We start from the raw sequence: 15,463 nt of genomic DNA on the forward strand, positions 1-15,463 counted from the left end.
TGACACGGCCCGCGTGTCATCATGCTAGGCTGGTCCAAAATCGGGTCGGGCCGTGCTAGGCCACAGACGGCACGACCCGATTTACACCTCTAATTACAAGAGCATGAAAAATTCATATCCTTAAACTCCTTCATTAGGATTTGTCCAAAATTAAAACCTAATTCAAAAAAAAAAAAAAAAGATATTGCATAAGGAAGAGAGCTCTTTGCACTACAAAAACGAATTAGGCATTACTATGCAATATGCTCTAGTTTTCTTGGAAAAACATTTGACAATGACTTGGGAATGTTGCAAATGAGCCTTTGACAACTTTAGGAGACCTTGGAGTGCAAAAAAAGGGCAAATTTCTTAAACTATCCCTATTGTTTAGTTAATTGACAAATTGAACTTGATGGATGGTGATTTAACCTGACCTCCTGAGAAGACGATACAAGGACGTGATTCAACGTAACCAACAGCTCAGCATGACAGCCTGGCTACGACTGAGTAGCGAGCTCGTTAAGGTCCTCGCAGGATAGCTCGCTACATTATACCTCGCCACGGAATGAGCTCGTTACAGCGCAAGCTCAAGGACCCCGGTATGTGGAAAGGGAATGCCGCAAGCCAAGTCTATCCCAGCTCACAAGCTGAGAGAATCAACTCGCTCCAATACTTAGGCAAGAAAACTGCCCCAAAGGCAACCTCAGGCGGAATCACCTCGGGACACATCCAGGAGCTCGCTACAAGGCAGCTCGCTAAGGGAAAGCTCGCTACAAAGCAACTCTGTTAAGCGACGCAACGTTCTCAGGAAGCTTCTTATCTGACGAGACCATACCCATCAGACTGCATCACGTCTCCTGATTTACGGCATAGTCCTGTCAGCCCAGCAAACTACACCCACGTCTCTCAACAGGTGGTGGCGTGTCTGTCCTTTTCGGGTCGTGTCTCTCATCCGATTGGGCAGTACTCTGCAACAGTCACCTGCGCAACCTTGGAAAATAACAGCTGCGACAAAGGGCTAGTGGCAGTTACGCCCGATTTGACAAGACATCTACATCTAAAGGCCCCAGGGTCGAAGGGGCGAAGGTATCTTGAATTAGCGCAATCTGCACTCTTAGCTCTCTTTGCATCCCTTACAGCTCTCCCAAGTATTCTAACTTAAACATCAGAGTATTCCCACCGGCGAGCTCCCCGGGAATCCTTCACCTTCCTCCTCTTAGGTACCGTTCGTCGCTAGCTAGGATCCAAGCATCCGCCAACTAAGAGTGCTCGGATTGCACTGCATCATTTGGTGCCGTCTGTGGGAACGCTTCAGAAAGCCTTCATCTAATCTTTGCAACTCTCTCTAAGAACTCAACATTCATGACTTCCTCTAGTAATGCCGGACGTGGTGCCGACCAGAACGCTTCACGGGAGCAACCCCAGCTCCCCACAGTCTGCATTGGACAGTTCACCATCCCCCTCTTTGTGGACGGAGTTCCCAGCCTAAATGTGCCTCTGACAGTGCCACCTGTGAACGCTCCACTCCCTTCCACGATTGGAGCAACTTTTACCAAACCTTCCGTTGTTCCCCTAGTGAGCAACCAAAACCAGCTCGAAGACCTGGTGCAGTACATGCGAGCCATGCAAGCCCAAATGCAACAGTTCCAGCAGTTTCAACTCTACCAGCAGCAAGTGCTACATCAAGTTTCTCAGTATCAGTACCAACAGCAGTTCCCTTCACTGCCTCAAGACCAACAGCCGCTTCCCCCTCTGCATCCGGCCACGAAGCAAGCCAAGCCCTCTCGCCGGAGCAAACGTCCTCGTCGGGGAGAGGCTTCTCAAACCCATAATCCTTCCAAAAGCCAAGCTCGTCCCACGGTAGGAAGGAGAGACCAGTCACCCCCGCCTTGCAGCCTGTAGGCAGGTCGAGGGTCTCCCAGCCGGTCAGACCCGCATCGCCTCAGCACTCTCAATTCAAGCTCCGGCTTGCAGAAAACCAGTTTTAGGACCTAGCCGCAGATTATAGGCAGGGCCCTTCGGTTCACAACTATCATCAGCAGTCTGAGCCCATCGAACTCGGTAATGCTGAAGCCAGCAGCACCAACGCCAAGCTGATGAAGCAGCAGTGGAGGCACCAACGAGCTCGTCAAACTACTACCCGCATCCTGCCCGAGCTCAAGGGTAAGGAGGAGGTAAGCTCAAATGAAGTAAAAGTTACTCCTCTCCTTTTAGTTCCTTCCCCTTTGTCGTCATAACTTCTTGCAGTCCCTATGCCGAAATACTTCAAGCTTCCTCCCCTGGATAAGTATGACGGATCCTTCGATCTGAATGACCATGTGGATGCCTTCCAGTCCCAAATGCACCTGGCAAGGGCCAGTGAATCCTGTATGTGCGTGGTTTTCTCCACCACCTTCAAAGGGGTGGCCCGCACATGGTACCGAAACCTTGCACCCGGATCGATAGGAAGCTGGGCGCAGTTTGTGCAAGTCTTCACCTTCCATTTTGTCACCAGCAAGAGGTGCCCAAAAACTCAGGAGAGCCTCCATGGCATAGTCCAGAAGGAAGGGAGTCCATTCGAAGTTATATCAAGCGGTTCAATGACGCTTGTTTGCAAATACCCAACCCGAACCACGCAGTTCAGCTCACCGCGGCCAAACGAGGCATTACCCATAAAGAATTCAAGTGGTATGTGGTTGTTAATCAGCCCAAAACTGTGATCGAGTTCCTCAAGCTCGCATATCAGTTTATAGGGACAGATGAGGAAATCAACCAGAAGAATGCAAGTGTGCTCGAGAAGAGAAAAAGGGAAGGCGAGTCCTAGATTCAAGGGGACAGTAAGAAGAAGAAAGACCCAGATCAGGGGGCAAGGCCGAGTCAGCCTTTTCGAGCTTCAACAGCTGAAAGAACGGACTACACGCCCTTGAACGCGAAGAGGGCCGAGATCCTTATGGCAATCAAGGACGTCCCATATGTGAAGTGGCCACCTCGGCTGAAGGTTGATCCGAGTGTAAGAAATAAAAATTTGTATTGTAGTTTTCATAAAGACCACGGTCATAACACCGAAAATTGTAAAAACCTCCGCGACAAGATAGAGGAGCTCATCCGTCGCGAATACTTGAAAAATTTTGTAAAAAATAAAAATAAAAATAATAATAATAATAAAACATGTCGACAATGAGAGCAAAATAGGGATGCTCCCGAATCCATCAGGCAAGCATAGCAACCGCAGAGGTAGCCCTCGGAAGAGAGACCAGTTTGGGAGACCATCCACATAATCGTCAGAGGTTCGATTATCGCGGCTGCAGCTCGGGCATCAACTTGTGAGGCCGCTAAGGAAGAGTAGAATCCCCCGAAGCGACCAAGGATGAAAGACCCGATATTTTTCACAGAGGACGATGCGTACGGGGTCCACTACCCCCATGATGATGCGCTCGTCATAAAGATGAAGATTAATGACTTTGAAGTCAGGCGGGTCCTCATCGACTTGGGCAGCTCGACGGATATCATTTTCAAAGCAGCATTCGACCAGCTCTAGCTCTAAGAAAGCGACCTAAAGCCTGCAAATACTCCCCCGGGAGGCTTCAACGGAGAGGAAGTCAGGCCCCTGGGAAGGATTACAGTTTTTGGGGATGTTGGCACCTGGCCTATCATAGTGAGGCTCAACCATGACTTCTTAGTGGTCGCAACCCCCTCCCCGTACAATGCCATAGTAGGTCGGCTGATCACCCATGCCCTATGCGTAGTGGTCTCCACTTACTATTTGGCAATGAAGTTCCCTACGGACTTCGGAATTGGGATAGCGCGAGGTGACCAGCTTGAGTCTCGCAAGTGCTATGTCGCCGCCCTCAAAGGGAAAGCCAAGGTGGCCGACGACCTCGAGGTGGAGTGACCTACAGAGCAATGCGAGGAGCGAGCTGCACCCATAGAAGAGACTGTCTCCATCTCGACATCGATGGGGGACCCAGCTCGGACACTTCAGATCGGCACTTCCATTGAGGAGCCTCTGCGATCTCAACTGGTACGCTTCTTACTTAAAAATTTAGATGTTTTTACATGGTCCGCGACAGAGATGTCCGGCATAGACCCTAGCATCATAACTCACAAGCTTAATACTGATCCTGTAGTTAGGCATGTTAGACAGAAGAAACACAACTTAGCCCAGAGCGATGGAGGGCAGTCAACGAGGAGGTCGGGAAGCTCCTCGCAGCCGACTTTATTAGGGAAGTCCATTACCCGAGCTGGGTGGCCAACCCTGTTCTAGTAGAAAAGGATAATGGTAAATGGCGCATATGCGTCGACTACACCAACCTGAATCGAGCTTGCCCAAAGGATTGCTTCCCACTCCCCAGGATCGACCGTCTAGTGGACGCGACCTCAGGGCATGAGTTGTTGAGCTTCCTAGACGCCTATTCGGGCTACAACACGATCATGATGGAACCAACTGATGAAGAAAAGACTGCCTTCACAACCGAGCTCGGCCTGTACTGTTATAAGGTCATGCCCTTTGAGTTGAAAAATGCTGGGGCAACCTTTCAGAGACTTGTGAATAAATTGTTTGAGCCATTTATTGGCAGAAAAATAGAGTGCTATGTAGACGACATGGTCGTCAAGACCCAATTTTCGCATGATTTAATACAAGACTTGCATTTAGTTTTCAAAATTTTGCGTAAATTTAACATGAAATTGAATCCCAATAAGTGTGCCTTTGGTGTCACCTCGGGTAAATTCCTAGGGTACATCGTTAACCGGCGCGACATTGAGGCCAATCCGGATAAAATAAAGGCCATCCTAGACATGAGACCACCTTGGAAACTAAAGGAGGTTCAGAGGCTGAATGGCCGAATAGATGCTCTGAGCCGATTCATGTCGAAGTTGGCAGACCACTGTCTGCCTTTCTTTAAGGCAATTAAAAGCAAAGGTTTTGAATGGACCAAAGAGTGCCAACTCGCGTTCGATGAGCTCAAAAGGTACCTCACTAGTATATCGGTCTTAACCTGGCCCGAGGAGGGCGATGTTTTAGAATTGTACCTCTCGGCAAGTGACGAGGTGGTCAACTCGATACTGATAAAAGAGGTAGATCGGGTCCAATGACTTATCTACTATGTTAGTAAAGTGTTGCAGGGAACAGAGACGAGATATCCAAAGATAGAAAAGTTGGCCGATGCACTAGTTGTTACAGCCCGGAAGCTCCGTCCGTACTTCTAAGCTCACACTGTCATCGTCCTCACCAACAAACCTCTGAGGCAAGTTCTGCTCAAGCCCAAGGTCTCCGGTAGACTGACGAAGTGGGTCGTTGAGCTCAGCGAGTACAATCTCCAATACAAGCCGCGAATTGCTACCAAGGCCCAAGCCTTGGCAGACTTCGTCGCAGAATGCACTTTTGGCTCCGAAGTCCCCAGGCCGGTCGAGCACGAGGCCCCCAGCTCGGGCGAGCCCGAAGTTCACAAGCCAGTTGAGCTCGAGCACCGTGAGGTAGTAACCAATGCGGCATCTCTCCTAGTTAGGCCAAGCGCAAACTAGGATGAGGAGCCATGGATCCTTCACGTAGATGGCTCGTCAAACCAGCAGGGCAGTGGAGCCGGAATGGTTTTGTACGGCCCAAGCGGCACAAAACTGGAGTACACACTACGCTTCGAGTTCGCGGCATCCAACAATGAAGTGGAGTACAAGGCATTAATAGTCGGGCTGACTCTAGCCAAAGAAGTGAAAGTCAAGCACGTCGTCATCTACAGCGATTCCCAACTCGTGGTCAATCAAGTTACATGCGAATACAAAGCTCACGAACCAACCTTGATCGCCTACTTAGCCAAAGTAAGAGAGGCTCTGCTCAACTTCCAGTCACACTTCATCAAGCAAATCCCGAGATCGGAGAATGCTGAGGCTAACGCTATGTCCCGGTTAGCCAGCACCAGTGATAATACCATGAAAACCGTGTACATAGAGAATTTGCCTCGGCTTAGCATTCTCGGGGGGAGGCAAAGGTGGTTGCTCCTATCGTTCAAGCAGAGTCGAGCTGGATTGATCCGCTTGTGAGATTCCTGCTACACGGGACCCTCCCTGCAGTTTGCAATGCCGCCAGAAGGGTAGAGCGTCAAGCGGCCAAATATGTCATAATAGACGAACGGCTGTACCGAAGATCTTACACGCTCCCCTACCTGCGCTGCTTGCCACCTTTCAAAGCCGAGCTCGTGCTCCGTAACACTCATGAGGGCCTTGCGGCGGACACTTGGGGGGCAGGGCCCTCGCCCCAAAAGCGCTACGATAGGGGTACTACTGGCCATAAATGAAAGCAGATGCGATCGAGCTCGTCAGCAAATGTGATAAGTGCTAGAAGCATGCCAATATCCACCACCAACCCGTTGCCAACCTTAAGTATCTCACTAGCTCGTGGCCTTTTGCACAGTGGGGAATTGATATACTTGGTCCATTTCCACCAACAACAGGCCAGAGGAGGTTCTTAGTGGTAGCATTTGATTATTTCACTAAGTGGGTAGAAGTCGAACCTCTCGTAACAATCACAGCTCGGAACGTACAGGACTTCTTTTGGAAAAGTATAGTGTGTCATTTCGGGTTACCTCAGGTACTAATCTCTGACAATGGTAAGCAGTTCGAGGACATTAAATTCCAGAACTGGTGCCAAGACATGAGAATTCGACAAAACTTTACCTCAGTCGCACACCCTCAAGCAAACGGCCAAGCGGAAGTCACGAATAGAGCTATCCTCCGCAGAATGAAGGCACGCCTGGACCGAGCTAAAGGACTATGGGCAGATGAGCTACCCAGTGTTCTATGGGCTTATCGAACCACAGTGAAGACCCCTACAGGCGAGACCCCCTTTAACCTCACCTACGGTACTGAAGCAGTCATCCCAACCGAGGTCAAAGTTCCCTCACTACGACTAGAAGCGTACGATGACAAGGCAAATGAAGACGAGCTACGCACCAACCTCGACCTGCTTGACGAAGTACGAGACCTCGCATATATTAGGACTGCGGCCTACCAGTAGAGAGTAGATCGGTACTATAACGCCAGGGTCAAGAAGCGGAACCTCCGCGTCGGCGACCTGGTCCTTCGTAAAGCGAGTGCTCGGGGGAGGAACATACGAGCTCGAAACCTAGAAGGGAAACAAGTACCTCGGACATGGAATATTGTCAACTTGAGGCAATATTACCTATAAACTACTGAGTAGACCACGAGTCACTCCTAGAGCCTAAGGGCCAAAATGCCGAGCTAACGACGACCTCGGCACGATAAGACCCAGTCGCCTCTATGGCATGGGTGAACTATTGAGTAGACCACGTGTAACTCCAAGAGCCTAAGGGCCAAAATGCCAAGCTAATGAAGACCTCGGCGCGATAAGACCCAGTCACTTCTATGGCATGGGTGAACTCTAAGAGGGGACTATAAGTCACTCCCTTGGCCTAAGGGCTAAAACGCCGAGCTAAACAAGACCTCGGCACTGTGAATGACCTAACCATTTCGTCGGCAAAGGCTAAGTATTAATACCGAAGGCATAGGCAGCTCGGGAATGAACCCTATGAAGCGTAGCTCGCCTCGGTATACTATTTGAACCTGATAAGGGACAACCTATGCCAATTTAACCCAGGTGCATAAAGCTCAGGCTTACTATAATAACCACCTCGGGGTATATCATAAAACTACCCCAAGTACGGAAGGACAACTCGAGGTAGCAACTACCAAAAGATCCTACTTCGTGTATGTAGCTCTAACAGATCGAGTGATAAAGTCGCTTTGGTAGAAAGTAAAGAGCACACAACACTTACCAGGAAAAACGAAAACTACTAGTTCTTATAAACAAATAAAACAAAGGGCCTAACAGCCCGAGAGAAGTCATCTAAAGAAGAAATATTTAAAACCGGGTCCAAACACCCGCGAACAACCACTTTAGAAAGTCATCCAGAAGAAAGAAAAACAAGAGTAACCAGCCTCAAGGATCCGCCGCCTCCATGTCCTCATCATCCTCCGGGGATTCAGGCTCCTCCTCCTCTGCCATGGAGGGTGATTTGACCCGACCTCCTAAGAAGGCGACACGTGGACGTGATTCAATGTAAGCAACAACTAAACATGACAGCCTGGCCATGACTGAGTAGTGAGCTCGTTAAGGTCCTCACAGGACAGCTCACTACATTATAGCTCGCCACTGAAAGAGCTCGCTACAGCGCGAGCTCAAGGACCCCGGTATGTGGAAAGGGAATGCCCCAAGCCAAGTCTATCCTAGCTCGCAAGCTGAGAGAATCAGCTCACTCCAATACTTAGGCAAGAAGACTGCCCCAAAGGCAACCTCAGGTGGAATCACCTCGGGACACATCCAGGAGCTCGCTACAAGGCAGCTCGCTACAAAATAGCTCGTTGTTAAGCAACGTGGCGTTCTCAAGAAGCTTCTTATCTGACGAGACCGTACCCGTCATACTGCATCACGTCTTTTGACTGACAGCGCAGTCTCTGCCAGCCCAGCAGACTGCACCCACGTCTCTCGACAGGTGGTGGCGTGTCTGTCCTTTTCGGGTCGTGTCTCTCATCCGATTGGGCAATACTCTGCAACAGTCACCTGTGCAACCCTGGCAAATAATGACTGTGATAGAGGGCCAGTGGCGGTTACGCCCGATTTGACAAGAACATCTGCATTTAAAGGCCCCAAGGTCGAAGGGGCAAAGGTATCTTGAATTTTACTGATCTAGCGCTATCTGCACTCTTAGCTCTCTTTGCATCCCTTATAGCTCTCCCAAGTATTCTAACTTAAGCATTGGAGTATTCCCACCGGGCAAGCTCCCCGAGAATCCTTCACCATCCTCCTCTCAAGTACCGTCCATCGCCAGCTAGGGACCAAGTGTCTGCCAGTTAGGAGTGCTCGGATTGCGCTGCATCAGTACTCTTATTATTTAATTATTGTCTTAAACCACCCTTATTGTTTTTTACGACAACCTTTAAAACCCAATATTACCCTTCGTCCCTCTTCTACAAGCTAGGTAAGAATCATTGCCCGTGATCAGGACTGTTAAATTGGTTTTTAAATCCGATGTTTTCATGAGATTAGCAAGGTTAGGGTTCAGGAGTAGCCAAGAAGTAGCTTCCACCCCCACACCGCACAGGTTTGCATTGCCACTGTTTTTGGGGACCTCTTCAGCTATCATGGAATTACAGCTATGGGGAAGCTAGAAGAAGCATCGGATTCGATGGTTTGGGTTCTCTGAAGACACACTCCCCTATCTCACTCAACCTGGTACACACTCCGCCTCTCTCCCTGTTGTCAAAACATCTACGATAGCAAACACCATCGAAATGATGTTGGTACACAATCCCTCCCTCTCTCTTTGATTGTAGGGGTGGATTCGAGCCGAACCGAGTTCAAATAGCTACAAGGCTCTAGCTCGGTTCGAGCTAGAACCTTGAGCTCGAGCTCGGCTTGAGTCAAAAGCTCGTATGCTCGAGCTTAGCTTGGCTCGAGCTTGACTTGAGAAAAATGTTTTATAAAAATAAAATAAAATTATATATAAAAAATAGTTTTATTTGATATTTAAAAAATTAAGAAATATAATAATTAGTTATTATTATATATATTGTTTTTTATAATTTATTATTATTATTATTATTATTTTTGATGTTGTTGTTGTTATTGTTGTTATGATTATTGTATATATATAGATATTTGAGCTCAACCCGCGAGCCTCACAAGCCAATCTTTATTAGGCTCAAGCCCAACTCGATTAATAAACGAGCCTATAAATTGGGCTCAAACTCAGCTCGAGCTCAATTGAAACCAAGCCAAATCAAGCTTGAGTAACTCATGAAGAGCTTGACTTGTGGCCACCCCTAATTGATTGTACTCTCTCTCTCTCACTGAATTGAATAGAAGTTGTAAAAAGTGGCAGTGCTCTTGTACCTGGAGAAATCATAGTTAGATGAGAATAGAAATGCTCTTGTAGGAAAGACAACTTCTTATGAGAGTTTTTTCACTATCAAAACGAAGGGTCGTTTTGATTAGTTTTTTGAAAACAACAAAAAGGAATGAGCCCCAAATCTTGTTTTCTCATCACCACCGACCGCCATACAGACATCTAGTAGCTGGTTCCCTCACCATATTGAGTGTTCTAGAGCTTATGGTGGGGGAAGAAAAATCCTATATGGCTAGCAAGGCCACTTTTGGGACTACTACTCACCATCACACAATTAGGTCATGGGTTTCGATTGCAAAGTATTGTGCAAGATTGATGGGTTCTTGCTGTTAATAATGGGGAGGTCACAAGTTGTCGAGGGGTTCTGGGTGTTTGAGGGGTCTAGGAGGTTCGAAGCTTACGGGGAAGGTCACAGGTCGCCATGGGGTTCTAGGCGTTTGAGAGATTGGGTTTTCCTTTCTCCGGTTAGGGTCAGCACAGAGGAGTAAGAAGATGGCAAGAAAGAAGTCTAACTCAATCTTTGCTAAAATGCGCATGTGGAGCAGCGTATCATAGAGGATTTGGATCAGAGCTGAAGACCTAGAGGCATTCTCTCTTATTCCATCTGCCACCGTTGGGGGAAACTGCTCCTACTACAAAATAAAGTAAAAAAATCAAACAAAAACAAAAACAATGAAAAATTGGTGAGGAAACCAGATACTGTATCAAGTTTAATTTCTCTGCCGATACGGCAAGTTTCAAAGTTGAGACCCGGTTGGCCACTTCTTCACCATGCAATTTTACTTTACTAGAATGCTAAAGGTTCAATAGAATCTTCTATAAAGCAAATCTTTATATAGTCCAATAGGCAATGCAAATACTTGGTGAAGGTGGTAAAACTGACATTTCATCAAGATTTAATTAGAAGGGTACAAGTGACATTTCATCAAGATTTAATGACAAGGACAATTGTTAGAAACAATAGGTGTGGTTTAAGACAATAATTAAACAATAAGGGTACAATTTGTCAATTAACTAAAATATAGGAATACTTCAAAAAATTTGCCCAAAAAATATTACCTTCAATAAGATATCTTTGGAAACCTAACAAAAAATGAAATCAAAGAAAAATAAAGAGGGAAAAGAAAGTGGATGAAAAGTAACCAAGGCAAGTTGTGGCTTTCAAACTCCTAAATGCACTTTGGTTTGCTCCAAACTGAAGATGAATTCGCCTCTATAGCCTTGAATCCAGATTTTCTACTACTTGCACCCTACCCACAATACACTATAGGTAGGGGTGTCAATTGGACTAGATTTGGTCCAATCTATAAATCCAGATTTTGGACTGGTCCAATTCAATGTGTGGACCATCCAATCTGTTCAAATTTATTTTAATTTAGATTAATTCTAATCCAAACCTGGTCCATTGACACGTATATTCCTATCTTCTATCAATTGACCAGATATTGGCTCAATCCAACCCAATCCAATATAAACTCATTACAGATGGACCAAGTCCAATCCAATCCAATAAATACTTTGGGCCATTAAGTTTGGACTGGTCCAATTCAATATGTATTGTTGGTCCGTCCAAATTGATTTTGGTTTGGATGAGGTCCAATCCAAAGCGGGTCCATTGACACCTATAACTGTAGCCGCACATCTTACAATACATGATGATGATGTGTGACTATAATTCAAAGCAGGTAGAGTGTGGGTAGAGAGTAGTAGATAGGAAATCCATTTTGCCATAGCCTCTCACTGGAACTTTCCCAACAGCTTGGATGACTCAAACCTGATTTCAAGTTACAAGAACACATGCTCATCCAATAATCGATGGAAATTCTTGAATTGGATTTCTCTGGGTTTTGAGGTTTTCTTTTTCGAGTTTGAATAATCCCAACCCCCCCAACCCCCTACCCCCACCCCACAACACCCCACATGCACATCTCAACGTGCATTGTGAACATCTCCCATAGTTGTCATTGGGATATGTTCGCAATACATGGTTAAAATGTGTTGTGGAGCGCCTGTGGAACACACTTTGTGGGGAGCATATGCGAATTCTTCTTTTTCCTAGTAGGATTTCAAACATAAGCTCATCCAACAATTGTAAGGACTTTGGACAAGAATTAAACTAAATTGAACAAGTTTGGACTATGAATAAGATTCCTAAATTTCTTCCACTTTGGGAACCTTGGGTATTGATGACAACTTGTTCCACCATGAGATCTTAGGATTCTATCAAGGATTTAAATATCGACATGATATGCCTTGTATTAGGCATATCATATCAATATCAATTATAGGGGATACCGAGCCCATATCCCTTGGGTCGTGTGTATTGAAGCCAACACATTATCGTGCTAAATTGTAGAGACCTCTTACAAGATTTTCTTGATGCTGAGCTCATTTATACATCTCGATCCTTTAGTAGGGTGGCCCATGCACTCACTCATTATGTCGTTCAACATCCTCATCCAATCACTTGGTCAATCATGCCTGAATTTATTAAATCTCTTATTTTGGAGGAGATGTAATTTTTGTTGAAATGAAAGTGCCTAATGGCTTAAAAAAACAAATTCTTTGACACATTAAAACTTATTCTTAATCAAAAGTGGCTTTAGTTGAAATGATCAAGCACGTACCATGGATCCTAAGCATGAGGTGTGAAATTAGGGCTACCAATTGGTCGGGTCCAACCTGATGGACCCGATTGGGCCGGTTCTAGTTCGGGGAATTGGAACCAACGGGTCGATTCTGAGTCCTGATATAGCGTCCCGATTACTATCGGTTTGGAACTGGTTCCACCTAGTCCCGAACTGCTTCACCAGGCCCAATATATATTAAATAATATATATACTATACATATAATATATAGAATATTTAATATATATTAAACAAATTTTCTTTATTTATTATAATCGGGTTTGTCGGGTCAAACCCGATTGTCCCAAGAACCGAATGATTCGATTCCAGGTCCAAAAATCATAGACCCTGTCGGGTCTGGTTCCGAGTTTGGGTCTTCAACATTTCATGTTGGGTCGGTTCCGGTTCCAACTGGTTTTGACCCATACCCGACCCGTTGACAACCCTATATGAAATTCCTATATTGAGGTATGTAATTTTATATAATGCTTGGATTATGTTTGTTTTGTTATCATTATCTAACGTGATAAATGGACTTTTTTCATAGTCTCGTTGAGAGGCAAGACAATATCATGGGGAAAATTTTGATAACTATAATGGTTTGACACTTGTTTGTGGAAATGATCAATTTACTATAAGTGGAGCTTTTATTGCAAGGGAATTGAACGGATGCAAAGTAACTTCAACTTTTGTGACTTATGGTATTGATGGTCAAGCTCCCACTTCCTTAGATGACATTGGTGATGAAATTAGATATTTCTCACTACGAGCAAGAGCAACAAATCCACCATCGTCATCAAAAGGAAAAGGAAAGAGAAAATTAGAAATTGAAGAAAAACTTGGAGATGTTGTAGAAAACTTGGAAAAACTTGCAAAGGCTCTTGCACATGAATATGGATTGTTTGATAGATGCTCTCTTCCGAGATGTTATGAGTTTGGAGAGAATATCTTCCCCATTCTTGTTGAGTGCATTTGATTTTTTATTGGAGGACTGGTTTCATGACTTGATATTTATGAAATTATGCTAGAATCGACCAAGGATTGGTTGATCATGTAGCTAGCATGCCATTTATGCATAATTGACATGGGTCTATGAACTTAACCAGCTTTTTACCTTATAGTTTGACATGATAATTTTGATAAATTTTTAATTGTTTGAACTATGTTCTAATGTCAATTGTTCTACTTGTCATTAGGCATGACAATTTTGGTATACTTGTATATAAATATTATATACATTTTCTCTATCTCATTTTGGAATGGAGATTAGTTGAAGAAATGACTGAAGATGAGTATATCTTTCATCTGTAATTGTTGTACAGCCCACATTATTCCTTTTAGCTTTCTTGGTTTGGGTTCCACAAGTTTTGGTTATGTATTTGTCATTGAGTATTTTATATATAATTATCTAATAATTTTTCATCAAAATTTGATTATCAACTTTCCTCATCAAACAAGGGAAAATTAATTTTCCCTACCTTTTCCATTGGTTAACCAAACAATGGATGGGGAAAATTTTTCTTTTCCCTTTCCTTCCCTTCTTTTTCCTTCCTTCCTTAATCCTGGATAATGGAAATTTTAATAAGATCTTACATCCCCCCTTAAGAACTCTTCTCCTTTTAATATATAAGATAATAGAAAGCTTAGAAAAGTCCAATCCATTTATCCCTAAAGGAAGATTCAATCTACACTCTCTAGTGTCCAATAGATCCAGAACTGAGTGTTAGAACGCAGCAAATGAAGGAAGCAACATGACTTCTATTGGAGGAATCAATTTTGCAACTTTGGTCGTGTAATTTATTAAAATTTTTAAATAAAAGAATTTAGTTTTGAGCATGTAAATCAAGCTTATACATGTATGAAATATTAGAAAATTTAAATAGTCAAATACATCATGGAGATCTTGGGGTTACAATGAAGTTGATTGCTTATCTGTTTGCTATTTCACTTTCATTCACCACACAAAAGGAGCTTTCACCCAAGAAAGCTCAATGGCAAGAGTTCTTGACCAAGTTTGATGTTACATTTTAGTACAAGCCTAAGCATCAAAACTAGGTTCTAGTAGCTCTAAGTAGGAAGGCAATTAGCTAGGCGATATTTGTGATAAGTGCTCAGAGTGAGAAATATTGACCCATTTGTCTCAAACAGTTGAACCACTAAATCATCACCCAAACAAAAAAAAATGTTTCATTTCTAATCAGTTTGGAATATTGAATTTTGTTTTCATTATAAATAGAAATATTTCTTGTTTTTCACAATTATTTTTGTTTATTATGATGATATATGATATTAGACATGTGTCCAATTTTTTTTTATACATTTGTATTTCTGTTTACTTTTTAAAACTTTATTATTTAATTATGACATGATAGATTAATCTATTTGACCCAAACAGTTGGACCTCTACCACCACTTGGGTTGGAAAAATAGTTTACTTTCTTTGTCAGTTTTAATTTTATATTCCATTTTCGTCATTAATATATATCTCCATATTTATCATATTTATTTTTGTTGAATATGATAAATAAATATTAAAGTTGTGCCCTTTTTGCAAAATTTAAGGATTAACAGCATGAATTGACCTATTTGATTCAGAAGGTCCAACCATTGACTCACTACCCATATGGAAAAATAGTTTCATTTTTGGGTTAGTTTTAAAAACATAGGTTTTTATATTGTTAAAATTATGGAGTATAGATTTAATTAGTGAGTTTTATGAAAATTAGTGAAAGTAAATGGTAAGAAACAAAAATGCCTTAAATATGGGATTAAATGAGATAGAATTGAATTTAATGCCCGAAATACAGGTCTTAATGAGAGGGAATAGGATGAATTATGTTTTCTGCTTTTACAATAGAGAAGGAGTGGATTTAAAAGTTGGGGTATTTTAGTTAAAAACTCAAGGCTTTTCCTACTTTTTATAGTAATAACATAGATATAGATATTTAGGCTGAAATAAT

This window comes from Nelumbo nucifera, chromosome 4 (genome assembly GCF_055504915.1).
Source record: "Nelumbo nucifera cultivar China Antique chromosome 4, China Antique-T2T, whole genome shotgun sequence".
NCBI classification, from domain to species: Eukaryota; Viridiplantae; Streptophyta; class Magnoliopsida; order Proteales; family Nelumbonaceae; genus Nelumbo; species Nelumbo nucifera.